The sequence below is a fragment of the Trachemys scripta genome, chromosome 11, assembly GCF_013100865.1.
Source record: "Trachemys scripta elegans isolate TJP31775 chromosome 11, CAS_Tse_1.0, whole genome shotgun sequence".
In the NCBI taxonomy this organism is placed as follows: Eukaryota; Metazoa; Chordata; order Testudines; family Emydidae; genus Trachemys; species Trachemys scripta.
Window position 1 is genome coordinate 34,374,760 of NC_048308.1, and position 19,560 is coordinate 34,394,319.

Genomic DNA, 19,560 nt, shown 5'->3' on the forward strand with positions numbered 1-19,560 from the left:
TCATCCTCCACATGTTCTCAGAGATAATAACTAATGGCTCAGAGACCTCTTCAGCCAGTTCCTTAAGTACTGTAGGATGTATTTAATCAGGACCTGCTGACTCAAAGATATCTAACTTGTCTAAGTAATTTTAAATTCTTCTTTCCTTATTTTAGCCTCAGGTCCCATATACACTGATGTTCACTATGTTAGTCATCTGATCACTGCTAACCTCTTCAGTGAACACTGAAACAAAAAAGGCATTTAACTCTTCAGTCATTGCTGAGTTTTCTGTTATTGTTTTTCCTTCCTCATTGAGTAACAGACCTACCTTGTCCTTGGTCGTCCTCCTGCTTCTTTGCCCAATTATAAACTGTTTAGGTTATTATTAGTTACAAGATAGGCTTCTCTTGCCCTTATATTATTTTGCCCATACATAAACAATTTTAAGTACCTAATGAGATACTAACATTTACAATAATTGTGGGAAATAATAAACTTTGATCTTAATTTACCAAAAGAAAAATGTCCCCCCATTCCCTGAAGCAGTTCATTCTCAAGGGTGTTAAATGCTCTGGTCAAAAGCTCCCCACAGAGAGATGCTCAGAAGAGATTGTAATGGAAGTAACCAGTTTATTGTTTGTGTTTGGTCATTTGTGTTGCTTTGTTTAATGTTTTATTTTCCCTGGTTAATAATTGTGATTATTTTGCTTGGGCTTAATCAAGGTGTGTTCTAAGGCTCATGAAGTGGCTAGTGGGAGCCACATCCCTGAGTTGGCAGTAAGAGAAATTTAGTAAGAGCTGGCCTACTATTTCTTGTTTCTCTAAACTAAATATTTGTAGTAATTTTTAGAGTAAAATAACTTGGTTTCCAAAAATTTAAAACTATCCCTTTCAAACTCCACACAATCCTTCCCATGAAGTTTCTTTTCAAGTTAGGAATATCAGCTGGTGAAATTGCAATATGCTTCTCATGAAATGCAGTTTGAGTTGTACACATGCTTGTGTTTCTCAGTTTTGTAGAGCATGATGCTTAAAGGATGGAATACTGATGAGAGGAACATTTTTCTATTAGTTCATATGTAAATTATATCAAATATTTTAATGAATATATGTTGTGCATCAATTTATAGCTGCTTACTAAAAAACTTGCATATTGTGTTTATACATTATTTATAGTGTAGTCCATCTTTTGTTATTTATATACAGTATAACTAACACAGTGTTCACAATGGGTGAAAAAAGAGTGAAATGACTCTTCAGGGTAATTTAAGTGAAAAGAGTTCTTTAAAAAGAAAAAAAGCTTTGTCCAGAATGGTTTTGTAATTGCATGAAGTGAGAAGAGGTAGCACATCTCAGAATAAAGCAAAGAAGAGAGCAAAAATGAACAGATCTGTCCAAACAGAGCAATTTAATGGATTATCATTTTCCATAAAGCTTCCCATTGTCATCTCTAAAGTTTATGCTGAATTTACACTGCTGTCATATTCCACTCAGCACATCAGTTTCCCTATAGTTAGCCAGGGTATCCAAAAAACAGACAGTAATAATGAGGCAACAGTGCAGGTCAACTTGCCCCATGATCTATTAGCATCCCTAGAGCCCATCAGTCAGGTTCCAGTAACTGACACTCTACAGAAAATAGGATTGGGTGTGATTTCATATTTAGGGCCATACTCAGATACCCTTATTCATACTGAATAGTACCTTTAGTGAAGTCAATAATATACTAGGGAGTAAGATGCTCCTCGGTGTGAGTAAGGGTATCTAAATCTGGCCCTATATAAATACACCTCTACACCAATATAACGCGACCCAATATAACACGAATTCGGATATAACGCGGTAAAGCAGCGCTCCAGGGGGGCGGGGCTGCGCGCTCTGGTGGATCAAAGCAAGTTCGATATAACGCGGTTTCACCTATAACGCGGTAAGATGTTTTGGCTCCTGAGGACAGCGTTATATCGGGGTAGAGGTGTAGTTCTTATACATTGTTACTATACATGATAGTAAATGTTGAATATTCACATTCATTTAGGAATTAAGGTTTGTATTGCAATATAATGAGTCTTGTGCATGTTCATTAATGGTTAGTTCTGTGATTCCCTTACAGACTCAGAATGCTTCCTACTTACCAGTGCCTCTGGAAGAAAAGTGAGATTCATAGCTCCTGCCAGCCATTACTATATAGATGAAGAGGCCGGGACATGCCTTATACTGGAGCTTCACAAGGTATTATAGGCTATTGAGACAAATTTAATATTTGTTTGTTCTCTAGTTGTATAATGTTTGACACTTGTGTAACATACATATTCTGATTGCTAGCATTTGTAAATGTAATATATAAAATAATAGATTTAGCACAACAATCTAGAAAATAGTGTAACATACAGCATATGTTATCTGACTGCCAAATACAGGCCTGGGAAGAAAATTTCTCCTAAATTTAGGGATTTTTTGCCACCCTTTGGAACATTAAGCAGGTATAGCTGTTAGGATTAAATGTGTGTATCTTCCATGGTTCCATGATTGCAGATTAGAAAAGGTGTCCTGGCTCATTGTAGCCTTCTTTTTCTTCTATGTTTCTGAGTTGAGCCAGGAATTCATAGAATCATAGAATATTAGGGTTGGAAGAGACCTCAGGAGGTCATCTAGTCCAATCCCCTGCTCAAAGCAGGACCAACCCCAACTAAATCATCCCAGCCAGGGCTTTGTCAAGCCGGACCTTAAAAACCTCTAAGGATGGAGATTCCACCACCTCACTAGGTAACCCATTCCAGTGCTTCGCCACCCTCCTAGTGAAATAGCGTTTCCTAATATCCAACCTAGATCTCCCCCACTGCAACTTGAGACCATTGCTTCTTGTTCTGTCATCTGACACCACTGAGAACAGCCGAGCTCCATCCTCTTTGGAACCCCTCTTCAGGTAGTTGAACGCTGCTATCAAATCCCCCCTCACTCTTCTCTTCTGCAGACTAAATAACCTTGTTTCCCTCAGCCTCTCCTTGTAAGTCATGTGTCTCAGGCCCCACTCATTTTCGTTGCCCTCCGCTGGACTCCCTCTAATTTATCCACATCCCTTCTGAAGTGGGGGGAGCAAAACTGGACACAATACTCCAGATGTGGCCTTACCTTTACCGAATAGAGGGGAATAATCACTTCCCTCGATCTGTTGGCAATGCTCCTACTAATACAGCCCAATATCATAGAATCATAGAATATCAGGGTTGGAAGGGACCTCAGGAGGTCATCTAGTCCAATCCCCTGCTCAAAGCAGGACCAATCCCCAATCTGTTGGCCTTCTTGATAACAAGGGCACACTGCTGACTCATATCCAGCTTCTCGTCCACTATAATCCCCAGATCCTTTTCTGCAGAACTGCTGCTTAGCCAGTCGGTCCCCAGCCTGTAGCGGTGCATGGGATTCTTCCTTCTTAAGTGCAGGACTCTGCACTTGTCCTTGTTGAACCTCATCAGATTTCTTTTGGCCCAATCCTCCAATTTGTCTAGGTCACTCTGGACCCTATCCCTACTCTCCAGCATATCTACCTCTCCCCCAGCTTAGTGGGGGGACAAAATTCATAAAGAATCTTCCATCATTATTTTTTCACATGAATACCAAGGTGGTGATATGCCTATTTCAGTCCTACTGCTGCTTGTGAGTCTTATTTGTTCAAGTTAAGGCATATTCAAGGCCAGTCTTACATTTCTGAGAATGTCTGAGAACTGACTGGGGGCATCTGTTTGCAAACAAAGCAGCTAGTAAACAATTTATTCGTTAAAAGAAACAACCCAGGTGTACAGAAAGGACTTCCTACTTCCACCTCCAATCCCCTTTGAAGTGAATTGAAATAAAATGATAGAATGACGGCCAAAGGTAATTAAAAAAAACCCTGCATTTTGAATCTTCTCAGATACCATATTAAACCTTAATTGAAAGGAGAAGGATGGCAGGATGCAAAGTAGTCTCCACCAGACGCATATTTTAGTGGTGCATTTTGGAATTTTAATACCAAGTTTAGTGAGGAAAAGAAAGTCAATTTCACTTTCCAAATAGACTGCAAATGCATTTGCTGGAATTTGCTGACCCAAGAAAAATCCACCTCTGTAACATATGTCAGACCTCTCTCTAGGTCCTCACATTCAGGCTATGTCTAAATCTTGACAATTCTTTCTGCATGAATCTCTAAGATATGGCCTTTCCCCTTTATCCACATAGCTAGAACTCTTGTCCAGGTTCTCATCTTGGATCTTGATTACTGCAACAGCCCTTTTTTCTGGCTTTGACAATTGCAATCTTGCCTTGGTCATATCCATTCAGAATGCTGCTGCAAATAGTTTTCCTAACCTGTTGCTTTGACCATGTTCTCTCTCTCTCTCTGTATCTCTTCACCGGCTCCCCCTGCTCTCTCATAAACAGAAGCTGCTTGTCTTCAGTTTCAAGGCCCTTCATGGCCTATCTGCCCTCTACCTACCATCTCTCATTTGCAATCTTGTGCTTTCTCCCACGTTGTCCCTCACAGTTGGGAGGAGTTCCCCATAAACATATGCAAACTCTCCTTTTCAGGCGTACCTACAAAAAACTTGACAAGAGTTAAATTGCTAGTATAGAGACCACTGGCTATCATGCTGACCAATACTGTCTCATTGTTTCCTAGTACTCCTAGTACTCCATCTGTCTGTATCCATATGATCTCCCTTGTTTTATGCTTAGAGTGGGGAAGGGACCTTCTTTTTTGTTCTGTTTGTGTACAGCACCTAGCACAAGGGGGTCCTGGTCCATGACTAGGGCTCCTAGGTGTTATAGTAATACTAATAGCAGCAATATGCAAACTCACTGGATAATGCAGACACTAGCATTACTTTTATTCTGCAATTTGTACAGAGCAGTCTGGAACTTGAGATGTGCCCAAGTTCCAAATTACACATTTCAGCTGTGACTAACAGCGTAGAGACAGACAAGAACTAAAGACTTGCAGCACATCCACAAGGTAAGAGATTTCTAAGAATGAATTTACTAAAACCTGTAACATGAAAATATGCTTCACAAGAAAGTGCAATCTTATGCTCCATGCTTTAACTGAAACAACATTTAAACACCTCAAGGAGTATCCTTTCTATTTTCTATCCCCTAAAGCAGCCTCACTTATGATAATTACCTCCTTAGGAAGGTTTCTGAATTATCCAGCATTATAGATACTGCTTATTGCACTAGATTTTACCCTGAAGGAAAACACAATTTTCCATTCACAAGACATTATTCAGTCATCATTTTTCACCATCCCTTCACACATAAAAGAAAACAAATGGCTTGTATTTGATGTCAGGAGAACTGTAGGAATTTATCTAAATAGAATAAAAAGAAAATTTGCAAAAGTGCTGAGCAGCCAGGAATTCCCACTAAGGTCAATGGGAGCTGCTGGTTACTCAGCACTTTTGAAAATCAGGTGATTTATTCAGGTGCCTAAATATGAACTTAGGCTCCTACTTTTTAAAATCTTGACCTTAACCCATAGCCAGTTTTATTCCTTTAGGCCTGAAACTACTATTGCCAAAATGGATCAGAAGCTGAATTTTAGATTCCTACTAAAGTAAGAACATAACATTGCCTTAGGAGATTAACATTGATGCTATGATATCCACATCAGCCTCCTGGGCTGGGAGGCCAGGAATATAGGCAGAAGAAATTGATAAGACTGCAACTTGTTCAAATAATTAGTCTTACAAGACACTACAGATTGGGCATCCTCATCTGCAGGAGCTGCTCTGTGCTCAGATAGAGAAATACTTTACCAAAAATATTAAATTTAAAGTTTCCTACTTCTACAACTGTCTATTGGTTCATATTTTCTCCCACCCTTTTTATCTGGAGCTCAATGCTAGCCACTGTCCATAAGTCAGGATTGCCAAACATGCAGTCATGAGAAAGAGAATACTTTATTACATGATGATTTGCTTTCTCTTATTAATATGCCTGGTAATTCATCTCTCCCGGCTCTTGAGGAATATGTATTTCAGTTGCTCCCAGCAGAGCTATTAAGTTTTATTTAATGTTAGTTCAGGATTAGTCAACTTTACAGCTATGTAGAAACACGTCTCGAGGGGCAAGTCAGAAGAGCAAGTCTGAGGTCACTGCCCATGTCTGACAGTCTAGAACGCAGCCTGTGTAGCTGCTGGGCAGGATGTAACCCAGAAGTCATGATTACCAGACATACTGTCTAAGAGATCATAGAATGTATTTCACTAAACCGCAACTCCAGTAGCAGAGGCGCAAACTCAGTTGTTTGCTGCTGAGGCACTCTGCTGGGAAAGAGCTTTGCGCAAAGGGACTCCCTCTCCGCCATCCCCCAACAGCAGCAGCACCACTATTACACAGCAGCAAAATGAAATTTACAAAAGGCTGCTCAGTTTCTCTGTTTCTTCTCAGAAGCTTTTTCTGCACCAGCCAGTTATATATCATCTCCAACACACACAGAAATTTCCCAAGAGTTAAAGGGATCAAAAAAGTCCCAAATTTAAGAATGAAATGCAGATGTCAACCAAAGAGCACTAGTTATTTGCAGTATAATGCAGTTTTTCAAGCATACAGACAGTAATATTAATTTAACAAAGGACCCTACTGCCTATAAAGTTACTAGTTTCGAAAAAGAAGTACATGGCCAGGTAGAAATCTCTCACTTGATATATATGGAATGTGGATGTTTTCATGGATGACCAGGCCACTAGACTCCCAGCAATTTTTTAGGGAATAGAGGAGTAGCCAGTCTCCTTCCAAGATGACTCCTGGCGAACCATACTGGATGTTAGTCCTTCCTTTCTCTCTTCTTCTTTCACTCTCTCTTTCCATTTTGCTTTTTTTTAAAGTAATAAAAACATACCACTACTGACAGTTAAAAAGCTGCAATCTGATCTAGCTCAGAGTATTAGTTATGGGATTCAGTGCCTTTTATATTAAAAGTTAAAATCAAGTGAGTAGTAAAAAAAGTAGTTTCAGGAACTATACTTGTGCGTGAGTCATCCTACAAATTTTTGTGGTTTCACAACCCATTTTCTTAATTAAAAAAAATATTTTCTCTTCCCTCTCGCTATGTGAAAGACCCGCACAAGCAACAGGGGAAACTGTCTATATAGGGGAAATATTGAAGACTGTACACAAAGTACTGTCAAACGCTCAAATACAGGCACTGGAAAAAACAGAGAATAACTGTTTTTCCTCACATCTATTTATGTTGTAGTAATCCTGGGTGTTACATGTAACAACAGTAAATAATAAATAAAAAAAATAATCATACTAAAGTGTGCACATGCCTTTAAGTTACAGTTTCAAATCTAACTCAGTAGTGACCAAATATTCTTAACATCTGATGGCTTTTGGTCAACATGAAATGAGATGGAAAGTAGTCTCTTCAAGTCTGGATTGAGGCTTATGTATATTCCTTTAACCTTCTCAACCGCTCATCTCTATTTCTAACATCTAGAAGAAATTATTCCTCACCTCATGGTCATTTGATTCCTCAACTGGTACCCACTTATGGAGTGCTGTCATCCTTGACTAAGAGCTCCACGGAGCTACTGATGGATTTAAAGGACATATTTTTCTTACAAATATACATTGATATAGATTTTACACATATATACATACAAATGAAATATAAACATTATTTTAGAAATACTTGTGTACCTTTCAGTAATTCTGTGGCACTTCATGAGATAGTATCTTCCCTGTAAACTGATTAACTCTAGAGAAGAGAATCTATTTCCTATTAATTTAAGTGGGGAAAGTACTTTATTTGAATGTTGGTTTTAGGTAAGTTTTAAAACTTTTTATGGATCAACGTAAAGGTATTTTGATCAACTTGTTTTGGTTTTCTTTATAGGGAGACAGGTTCTAATTTATAAATATGTATATTTTATGGATTAATGATAGGCATATGCTGATTTGGTGGTAATTGTCTGTATTGCTTTTGAAACTGATCAGCTATATTAGTTCTGTGTTGTAATATTATTTGTACACACATCCAGCCACAAACCTGATAAAGGTTAGAGCTTGGCGTCTGAAAATTTGGGTTTTATTCCTAGCTCTGCCAAAAACTCTCTCAGTGGCTTTGGCATTTGGATATGATAATCACATCAGAAATGCTTTAAGCAGACAAACAGATCTTGGGCAAGTCATTTAACTTCTCTGTGCCTCAGTTTCTTCATCTGAAAAATAAGAATAGTAATACTTATCTCACAGGGTATAAGGTTTATTTCATTAAGGTTTATAAAATCATTGGAGATGAAAAATGCCATAGAGAAGAGCCAACTATTATTCAAAACATAATTATGAAGGTAGATTAACTATACACTTACTCCTCCTAAGAACCAGTGTTTCTCTGAATTGTTTAAAATAATGAAGAAATGTTTACACTAGGAATAATGGAAAAACTAAAATTATTAATGCATGTCATTAGCTTGTTGTCATTATTCCTACCCGCTTTAGAAACTTTCTTTGTTCTTTTAAATAATACTTGTGCTAAACAGTCTTGCAAATTTTTCATAAAATCTTCACTTCAGGCACAAAAGTCTACCTCACTACTCTTCAATACGACACTATTGATAATTCAATTTTTTTTACTTGCCCATAAAAAAAACCACCCAGAAGAACTACCTGTCCAAAACATGTGGCTGAGTACAATTTTACAAAGCTCCCCAGTCCTGGAAAGCAAGATTGGAGAGGAAAGGACATGACTACTATGGTGTAAGACTTCCTAGCACACTTGTAGGTGTTTAGGGATGTAGTTTATCTTCATTCCCCATGTGCCTATAAATAAACAAAACCAAGTACTTTTATTGTTAAATATAAAGTTAAAATTTTTAAAACTAATTTACAATGTTTTAATCCAAGTTTGTATCATTCTGAAATTATGAAAAATAACTGGGTTTTCCTTAAAATGTGCCCAAGTTTCTAGTAACCTGATGACTTTGGCATTTGATTTACAAGACATTTTCTGCAGTGGTACATCCATAATCTGCAAGTAAAACCTTAAATGCCTCCTCAGTTGAGTCTGATATTATGTGGTACTACAGCTCAACAGTCTTGTGTTTTATAACAGTGACTAGTAGAGAACTAGAAGCAGCCAGCAAGTTCAAAAGTAATTTTGCCAAGTATAAATTGCTAACCACAGGAAATTCAAGATCCCACTGTCCCGTTCTCTTTAAAATGGTTAGATCAGAATTTAAATATCTGAATGTTAATAAAGACTTTAGTTGGTAAAAATATTATTCAAGTTTGAAAAGGCTAATATCACAATTTTTTTTGGTCTATTTCAGAGCCATCCTCCAAAACACAACTTTACAAAGACCAAAATATTGGCTTTGTTCTCCCCACAATAAATACACAAGTTTATTCATTTCATTTATTTGGCCTATTAGCTAGCCTTTTGTAGTGTCTAAAATAATTTTATTTATGGACCATTTTCCTTGGTGCACAAATCATAACATTTAAACATGAATATATTATCCTCCTTTAGGAATATTTTGTCAAAAAGTTGGGGTTGTAGTATTTGTAGGAATGTATGTTTCAAAATAATATTAAGACTTGAAAACTTTGCCCAGCCTATAGTAGAGAATGACCATACACATTTCCAGCACTATTCTATTCAGTCTGAGAATAAGATGAAGCTACATGAAGGGTAGGTTTCTCAATGACATCCCCATCTCACATTTAGGGTTGTGTACACTTTAACATTAAGGAAAATCTCTGAAAATCTCTTATATAACCTTTGTCTCAGTGGAATATTTTTAATGAAGCAATTATGGAGACCCATGTCCATTGCTACGTATTTCAGGTGCTATATTTAGACTTCTTCAGACTTCCTTTTCTGAAAATAAATTTATCAGATTGACTCTCCTTGCTGCCAAAAGGTGCATTATCTTGAAATCGTAGGGCTCTGCTGTGCCCACTTCTGTTAAATCAGTTTCTGAATTATCATAGTACTCTCCACTAAAGATACAGTATCACTTTAAAATACAGTCTTTAATGAAATGCAAGGTAGATGCCTCACACCAAGCTACATTTGAACTGATTTAGCATATGCTCTTGTCTATCCTATTTATGTACTCAGTATGCTTATCCTATAAGGCCTATTTAATCTAAGAAATATTAAGAAAAATAAGCTAATCCTTTAGGACTTGCTTTTAGCTGTTTATAACTCTATTCACAGGGATGCAATATATACCTTTAACAACATACACTAGGAATAAAATACAGAAAACATGGAATGGAGTAATTTATTGTTTACTTTGTGAAAATCCTTATAAAGGTACACTCAGAAAGTGAATGTGTATTTGGGGTATTATATGGCTTCTGATGCATATAATTTGCTTTAGCTGACAGACGTAACACATACCTATATACTCTGAAGGCGTGTTATGAAGATTAGTTAATGTAAGTAGAGTGCTTTAAAAACAAAAATTGCTAAGAATGCTCAGCTTTCATATACTCTATTTACTGATATTTAATATCTCTTTTCTGCTTTCTCTTCCAGATCCATTATAGAAAGAACCACCCCACTTCATGTTTTCCAGAGAGGTCCCCTCCTTCATTGAGATTTATGGTAATTAGAAACAACCTAGTTTGACTATATCAAGTATATAAGAAATTAAAAGATCTTGCTCTGAAGCAAACGCCATTTATTCAGCGAGTAAGGAGAAAATGGTGTCCAGGGAGGGCTAAGAGGATGGAAGCATTCTGTGCAAGTAAATTTGGAACACACTCAAATGTCATTGGTTTAAAATGCATTCAAATAACCAAACTTGTGAAAGCTTCCTTAAGTTAGCTCATTTCTATTATAAGGTAGAATCGTTGCTTCTTACTTTTATCATCTTAGACCAATACCACTATCAAAAAATCAGTCTAAGGGCTGGTCCACACTAACCCCCCAGTTCGAACTAAGATACGCAACTTCAGCTACGTGAATAACGTAGCTGAAGTCGAAGTACCTTAGTTCGAACTACAAAGTACTTACCGCAGGTCCACACGCAGCAGGCAGGCTCCCCCGTCGACTCCACGTACTCCTCTCGCGGAGCAGGAGTACCGGCGTCGACGGCGAACACTTCCGGGATCGATTTATCGCGTCTAGACAAGACACGATAAATCGATCCCAGAAGATTGATTGCTTACCGCCGAACCTGGAGGTAAGTATAGACATACCCTAATAGAGTCACAAGCGCCTCTAGATATCCTCCTAAATTCCCTTCCACGAATGTCACTAGTATTCATCTGGTATCTGTTGTTTTTTACCAAGAGAAGTACCTCCCAGTGCATTTGGAATTCTATTATAATGTGAATAACAACGGCTACTATTGAAAGTACAGTAAGAGGGACCAGCAGCAGAAGGGTGATAAAAGTTGAACATATGGACATAAAGATAAGTCGTGTAACACCGAGAGAGAGAGAGGGGTAAAGCCTACAAAACAGACAATGAGTTGGAATTTGGGTTGCTGCCTTCAGCCAAATTAGAATAGGTGAGGGGCTGCATGGTTGTGAGATTTGCAGAACAAAGAGTAAAAGAGTAAGGAGAAGGGTGGGAGCCTGATATTGCAAAGATTGAGAGGAAGATAGGTGGGAACATGAATACAGCTGAGAGGGAAAGTGATGGAAACCTGGAAATGGAAAAGGGGGTAATGGGAATCTGCTATCATAAAGAGGGAGGAAATGGAGAAGCATGGGCGCTTGGAAGCTTAGGCAGTGAGCGAATGGGGGTTTGGTCAGAAAATATTAAATTTAGAAGATGGGGAAGAGGGAAAGATAGTAGCCTAGAACATTGGAAGGAGTCAAAAACACTTTGGGGGATAGGATTAGCATTCAAAAGAACCTTGACAAATGGGAGAATTCGTCAGAATTCAACAAAATGAAAGTCACTGAAGATAAGTGCAAAGTACTTCACTTAGGAAGGAAAAATTAAATGCACAACTATAAAATGGGGAATAACTGACCAGGTGGATAGTATTGCTGAAAAAGATCTGCATGTAATAGTGAATCACAAATTGAATGAGAGTCATCAACATGATGCACTTGCGAAAAAGGTTAATATTCTGGGGTGTATTAACAGGAATGTTGTATGCAAGACATGAGAGATAATTTTCCCAGTCTATTCAGCACTGGTGAGGCCTCAGTTGGAGTACTGTGTCCAATTCTGGGTGCCACACTTTCGATAAAGATGTGGACAAATTGGAGAGAGTCCAACAAAAATTATAAATGGTTAGAAAACCTGACCTATGAGTAAAGGTTAAAAAAATTGAGCATGTTCAGTCTGGAGAAAAAGAAGACTGTTGGGGGTGGGGGGAAAGGGACCTGATATCGGTCTTCAAATATATTTTCCATGTTTACTGAGTGTAGGACAAGAAGTAAAGGGCTTACTCAGCAGCAAGGGAGATTTAGGTTAGATTTAAGAAAAACTTTCTGACTATAAGGGTAGGTAAGCTCTGGACTAGGCTTCCAAGGGAAGTTGTGGAATCCCCATCATAGGAGGTTTTGAAGAACAGGTTGGACAAACACCTGTCAGGGATGGTCTAGATTTACTTGGTCCTGCTTCAGTGCAGGGGGTTGGACTTGACATCTTGAGGACCCTTTCAGCCCTACATTTCTGTGATTCTAAATGTAAATTACTGCTATTATTATTTTATTATTGAAGTTTGTTAGCATAGAATGAGGGTACAAAAGGAAGTCTGGAATGACAGAGAGGTGAGATGTTAAAAGGCTGAACTGGGAGTGTGGATGGCTTGGAGGTAGTGATAGAATACACAGAGAGGGTTAGGAAAGTCTGAAATTGCAGAAGGTGCAAGTGGACAAAAGGAAGAGTCTGGGTGTGATGAATATGGAACTAATAGAATGGAACTACAGAGAGATGGAGGCGAGAAAGACAGGTGTCTAGAGGCAGAGAGCCTACAAATGTGTGGGACTAAGCATTGAATTTTCAAAGCAAGTATGTGAGCAGAGAGAATAAGCAGAGAAGAACTGTGTCAAAAAGATGAGCAACATAAGCCAAATAACTTCTCAACAACATGAAGGACAAACAGCCTATGAACTTAAAAATGCTGTCACTGATGATAGAAATATTCTGTTCAGATGTTAATAATGTAAATAAAAGTTCCTTTCAGTAAATTAATAGTTGCCGCAGGAGGGCTTATCTTAACAGCAAGTGACACATAAGACTGAGAAAAAGACAACAGTCTAGGAGTTGCCAGATTTTCTCTCCATGGTGGACACTAATTTCAGTTGTTCAGTAATTTCATATAAAATGATCTTTTTCTGTGTTTGTTTGGTACTGCTGTGTTCCATCCCAGTGGCGGCTGCTTTAAGTAGTGATGAAGTGTGTATAATTACATATAAGAACATAAGAATGGTCATACTGGGTCAGACCAATGGTCCATCTAGCCCAATATTCTATCTTTTGACAGCAGCCAATGCCAGATGCTTCAAAGGGAATGAACAGAACAGAGCTATTATCAAGTGACCCATTCTCTGTCATCCAGTCCCAACTTCTGGCAGTCAGAGGCTTAGGGACACCTAAAGCATGGGGTTGCATCCTTGACCATCTTGGCTAATAGCCATTGATGGACCTATCCTCCATGAACTTACATAATTTTTTTGAACATAGTTATATTTTTAGCCTTCATAACATCCCCTGGCGATGAGTTCCACAGGCCGACTATGCCTTGTGTGTTATGTTTGTTTTAAACTATTGTCTACTAATTTCATTGACCCATGGTTCTTATGTTATGTAAAGGGGTATATAACACTTCCTTATTTGCTTTCTCCACACCATTCATGATTTTCTAGGCCTCTCTCATATTAGTCATCTCTTTTCCAAGCAGAACAGTCCCAGTCTTTTTTCCCTCTCCTCATATGGAAGCTGTTCCATGCCCTTAATCATTTTCGTTGCCATTCTCTGTACCTCTTCCATTTGGAATATAACTTTTTTAAAATGTGATCATCTGAACTGCACGCAGTATTCAAGGTATAGACATACCATGAATTTATATAATGGCCTTATGATAGTTTTTGTCTTATTATCTATCCTTTTCCTAATGGTTTTTACATTCTGCTAGCTTTTTTGACTGCCGTTGCATACGGAGTGAATGTTTTCAGAGAACTATCCATAATGACTCCAAGATCTCTTACTTGAGTGGTAACAGCTAATGTAGTCTCCATCATTTTGTATGTATTGTTGGGATATGGTTTCCAATGTTCATTACTTTGCATTTATCAATGTTGAATTTCATCTGCCATTTTGTTGCCCAGTCACCCAGTTTTGTGAGATCCCTTTGTAACGCTTCATGGTTTGCTTTAGACTTAACTATCTTGAGTCATTTTGTATCATCCCCAAACTTTCCACCTCACTGTACCCCTTTTTCCAGCTCATTTATGTATATGTTGAACTGCAGTGGACAGAGGGGGACATTGCTATTTACCTCTTTCCATTCTGAAAACTGACCATTTATTCCTACCCATTTGTTTCCTAGTTTTTAACCTGTCACTGATCTATGAGGAGACCTTCCATCTTTTTCCATGACTGCTTACTTTGCCCAAGAGCCTGTGGTGAGAGACCTTATCAAAGGCTTTCTGAAAGTCCAAGTACACTATATCCACTGCATCATCCTTGTCCACAAGCTTGTTGACCCCCTCATAGAATTCTGATAGAGTGGTGAGATCTTCCCCCACAAATCATGTTCTTCTATGTGTCTGATAGTTTCAGCCAATTTACCTGGTACTGAAGTTAGGCTTACTGGCTGTACTTGCCAGGATCACCTCAGGTTTTTAAGTGTCACATTAGCTATCCTCCAGTCACCTGGTACAGTAGGTGATTTAAGTGATAGGTTATTACATACCACAGTTAATAGTTCTGCAATTTCACATTTGAGTTGCTTCAGAACTTTTGGTTGAATACCATCAGGTCCTGGTGACTTGTTACTATTTAATTTATCCATTTGTTCCAAAATCACCTGTATTGACATCTCAGTTTGGGACAATTTCTCAGATCTGTCACTTAAAAAGAATGGTTCTGGTGTGGGAATCTCTCTCACATCCTCTGCAGTGAAAACCAATGCAAAGAATTTATTTAGGTTCATCACAATGGCCTTGTCTTCCTTGAGTGCTTCTTTAGTACCTCAATCATCCAGTGGACCGACTAATTGTTTGGCAGGCTTCCTGCTTCTGATGTACTTAAAAAAATTCTGATGTTAGTTTTTGCAACTTAGCCTTGCCATAATTTCTCCATTATGACTTCAGAGTTAAAGTCCCTTAAAGACTCTATTTTAGAAATTTTAGCTTTGTGAAACCTTTTTTTTTTTTTAAAGAGAGAGAAACTTAACCTTTAAAGTGCAACTTTGCTCTAAAAACTGAAAATGGCATAATGGGACTCCATATCTAACGTAGCTCAATAATTCCATATCAAATTTTCTCAGTTTACAAGTGAAAAGATGTTTTTTTCTACCTGCTAGACCTGCAAACTCATCCTGAGATCGGAAAGTCAAGCTATGTTCTTTTTAGCAATGATAATTCTGCAGGCCAAATTCTGCTCTCAGTTACTCACTGGAATCCCATTGTCTGCAACATATACATCAACTGTCTTCAATAGAGTAAATGAGGGCAGAATTTGGCCCTCCTACTGGCACTCAGTTAACAATTCTGTTCATGCTGCATGAGTCTACTTTCCCAGGGGTGTGTTGGCTCTGGAGGGCAAACAAGAGTAAAATGTAGTAAAAATTCACTTTTCCACTAGAGTAAGCACATCTGATTATAAATACACTGAGGAAAAATAGTCAAGAAAGAATATGCCACTTTACATATTAAGTTTTGAAAGATCAAACTGTTCATCAAGACAAACAACAAGTAAACCTACATACTCTCCTAGTCTCACATCAGTAAATTAAGGTAGCCAAAAATATAACAGACTAGGACCACATAGACCAAAATATATCATCTAGAGTTCAGCATCTGGAGCCAATTCAGTTCTAAGATTTATATTTATGTTCAGTTACGCCATGTCTACACTAGCACTTGTGTCGGCAAAACTTTTGTCGCTCAGGGGTGTGAAAAAACACACCCCTGAGCAACATAAGTTTTGCCGGCATAAGCGCCTGTGTGCACACTGCTGTATCAGCGAGAGATGCTCTCCCACTGACATAGATACTGCCGCTCACTGAGCTGGTTTTACGTCGACAAGAGAAGTTTCTCTCATTGGCATAATGCAGCTAAATGAGCAGTATTCATGGGCATTTTGAGATTTGTAGATTTTGAGATTTCTAAGCCACCTCACTTTAACACAAAAGTAATTAGCTGAAAAATCTTTTTTATCTTTGCAGCTATTTAAATAGTGCACATTATGTTCTGTACCTTTAAAACAAATTTGGATCCGTAGAATGTAAAATACACTAGCAGGTTACAATGAGGTATAGTAAATTAATTTCATGCCAGGGTTCAGATGATAATTATAAAATCATTTGATCACTGCTCTTGTGATTTATGACGTGATCAGAACTGTTCATTTGTATCATAGAGTCACAGAAGCATAGCGTTAGAAGGGAATGCAAGGGTAATCTAGTCTAACCCGGTCAAGATGCAGGATTTGTTGGTCTAAACCCCTCTTGAGACCTCCTTCCCATTTAACATCATTCCATTAATAATTACTATTATCATTAATAATTACTCATTGTTTGTGGTTGTTTAACCAATTATGTATCCATTTAATGGTAGTTCCACCAAGCCCGCATTTCTCCGGGTCACTTATAAAAATATCATGTGGGATTGTGTCAAAAGCCTTGCTAAAGTTCAGGTATATTATGTTCGCTGCATTCCCCCATCTACCAAGGAAATCAAACTGGTTTGGCATGATTTCTCTGTAAATCACTGTAGCCAAACATTATTTTTCATTTAAAATATAGTTATGGTGGAAAATCCTCCCCCCCCCCCCGAAGTTTCGATAGAAAGATTTTTTATACAAAAAAACTTTATTTCAGTGGGGAAGTTAGCTATAGCTTTCCCCATCCTAACCCCTCCCCACACACTTTAAAACAATGGAAATTACCTTTGAATTACAAAACTAATATCTAACTGACCAAAAGAAATGAGAACATCCAAAGTTAAGGCTAACTGTCTGGGACTTGCTCTTGTATGGCTAAATATTGCTGCAAATGTTGAAGTTAAGATCATCCGCTGGTGTGAAACTCCTGTGCTACACAACCTGGGCACAACAGGATAAACTAAACTAAAATTGCAATGAATTCTCCTGTTTTTGTCCATTTAATCTCAGATTCTCAGTGTGGTTTTTCATGCAATTTTTTCTTTTGCACTACATTAACACATTGATCAGTCATATATAAAACTGAAAATCCGTATGAAAAGCAGCCACATTTGATAGTAACAACAGACAATACAGCTCACAAGTTTGACATTATATCTGTAAAGTAAGAGCATTTGGAAAAAAACACAATTATAACTTTAAGATATCTAGTCTGACATTAAAATCAAAATGTCACCCCATTTGGAAGTACTGCATAGTGAGCAACAAAAACTTTTTGCCAAAGAACAGGGAAAAGGAAATCCAAAAGACGTGAATTTGATGCAGTCTTTTTAAGCACATACCTCCGACAAGTAGCAGAGAAGAAATCCATTTTAGAAAAGATGCTGAAAGAGCTTGATGTCCACCTGGCAAATTTCTTGTGCTGTTTAAAAAAGCAAGACGGTTCAGATTATGAACCGAGTTATATCTGCAATATTACCACTAGTGCCAAATAAATATGTAAATAAAAGTAAGTTTTGTCCACTGTGTATTGCATTAGAAAGATTTTTCCTTAAAAAGGCAGCAACCCCCTACCAAAACCCAGAGTAAGGCATTTGGCCTTTAAAGCAGAGCCTCTGTTTGAATATGGGAGGAAAGCTGTACACCCCTGCAACGCTGGGCTCTGGCAGCCCTATTGCCTTGTTACTGTGCTTTAATACTAGACTCCAATTTGTACTCTGCACTAATGAACAATAAAACCTCAAGTAGTTGGGTCTAACACTTCTAAATGACAGTTAAGGAATTAAATGCCTTAATACAATAACAGGCAAACAAATACAAGAAGTGGCAAACATCCAAAAAATAAGGCCGATAAAATCCATCCTCTAAAAAAAAAATGCTGTGTTGCCAAACAGACCTGACTGCAGCTTATGAAAGATTTTGTAAAATACAAAATTGGATTTCCTGTTCTATCCCATGCTTAGTATTAACTACAAAACAGGCAGGTATAGGATTTATTTATATTTATTTATTTTTAAAACCCCCACACAAGATAACTGACATAAATGAACTAAGGTCTATGATTAAATGTTCTGCCAGCTTACCTGATAAAACAAGAATTTCCAATCTATTACAAGAAAGAAAAGCATCCAGAAATGATGTTGATGAAATGCTCTCTAATGAAGTTGTTCATATTTCCAGTTCCAAAAAATTAACAAGTATTTAGAATTGCTGCATTCTCATTGGGAAAAAACAGAGACCTCTGCAGTATCCTCTCTGCTTCATCCTCAGCTTCCTGTTCTGAAGCTCACTCTATGGTACCTAATAGAAAACAGCAAATAGCTTTGTGGGGTGGTGGGGGGTGGGGGAAGAGAAAGAGAGAGCCTTCACCTTACGGGACAGCTCCATCTACTGGCAAAATGAAAGAACCAGCTGTAACCAGCAGATTTTTTTAAGTCTCTTTGGCCAGAATAGCATTTTTTACAAGTCTGTGCATATCTGTTCTATAGAGCCACATTCCTTTAGAGCAGAAACAAAGAGCAAGGATTAAACTAAGAAGTTAATTCTTTGTTAAGTTTGTCTGATTTTAAAAATGAACAAAATGAAACAAAATTGTTTTGTTGTTTAACTTTTCACTTAAGTTTTAAAAATTGGATACTGTTTACTTCTGAAACATAGGGACAAAGCAAATAAAACTAAAACCTCTGGGAATGAATTATTTATTTATATCATACAGTGACAGAGCTTAAGGCCAGAAGGTACCACCAAGTCATCTATTCTGACCTCCTCTTTTGGGGAATGATTTCTTTATATCAAAATTCATTGTTGTGATTTATTATGATGACACCAGAAACCCTTCAAGTATATGTTGCTATGCATCTCTCAACTGACTGCTATTTGTATTCTATCTCACCACTGCATTTGAATGGTAAATTTCCCATTATTTAGCTATAGTATCATCAAAAACCTTAATATGACAGGATGTGATTGATATCACATCTGTATTTTATGCTGTCTTGTCAGTCAAATGTATTGCTACACACAACTGTGATGTTAGGTCCACGTGTTACAAGGTTTTAGAATGACAAATCTTTTAAAAAAATTATGCATTTTTAAAATTCAAACTACTAAGTGACAGTACCTTCCAGTAGAGCAAACCCACAACTGCACTGGCTCCTAGCTTTATTGTTATATCAAAGCTAAATCTGAGAGCATTACACACTTCTAGTTTTGTTTCTTGACAAAAAATGAACTGTTAAAAACTGGAATAACCATAGGCAAGTGCTTTTGAATGTCATAGCTTCATCTATGTAAAG

The 19,560-nt window shown here is 37.7% G+C and overlaps 1 protein-coding gene across 7 annotated transcripts in view; it reads right to left on the minus strand.

Moving 5' to 3' along the window:
- LOC117884839 (sodium channel protein type 1 subunit alpha) overlaps nt 1-19,560 on the minus strand; it is a 182,259-nt gene that overhangs the window by 153,907 nt on the left and 8,792 nt on the right. For 5 of the 7 annotated variants that reach the window (XM_034785694.1, XM_034785696.1, XM_034785690.1 and 2 more), the window contains exons 2-3: nt 18,349-18,565; nt 17,608-17,687 (exon numbers count right to left, since the gene is read on the minus strand). The exons of 1 other annotated variant lie outside the window; for it this stretch is intronic. The gene's annotated coding sequence lies outside the window, so the exon portion shown is untranslated. The remainder of the gene's footprint in view (nt 1-17,607; nt 17,688-18,348; nt 18,566-19,560) is intronic. One more of the 7 variants, XM_034785692.1, reaches the window with a different exon arrangement.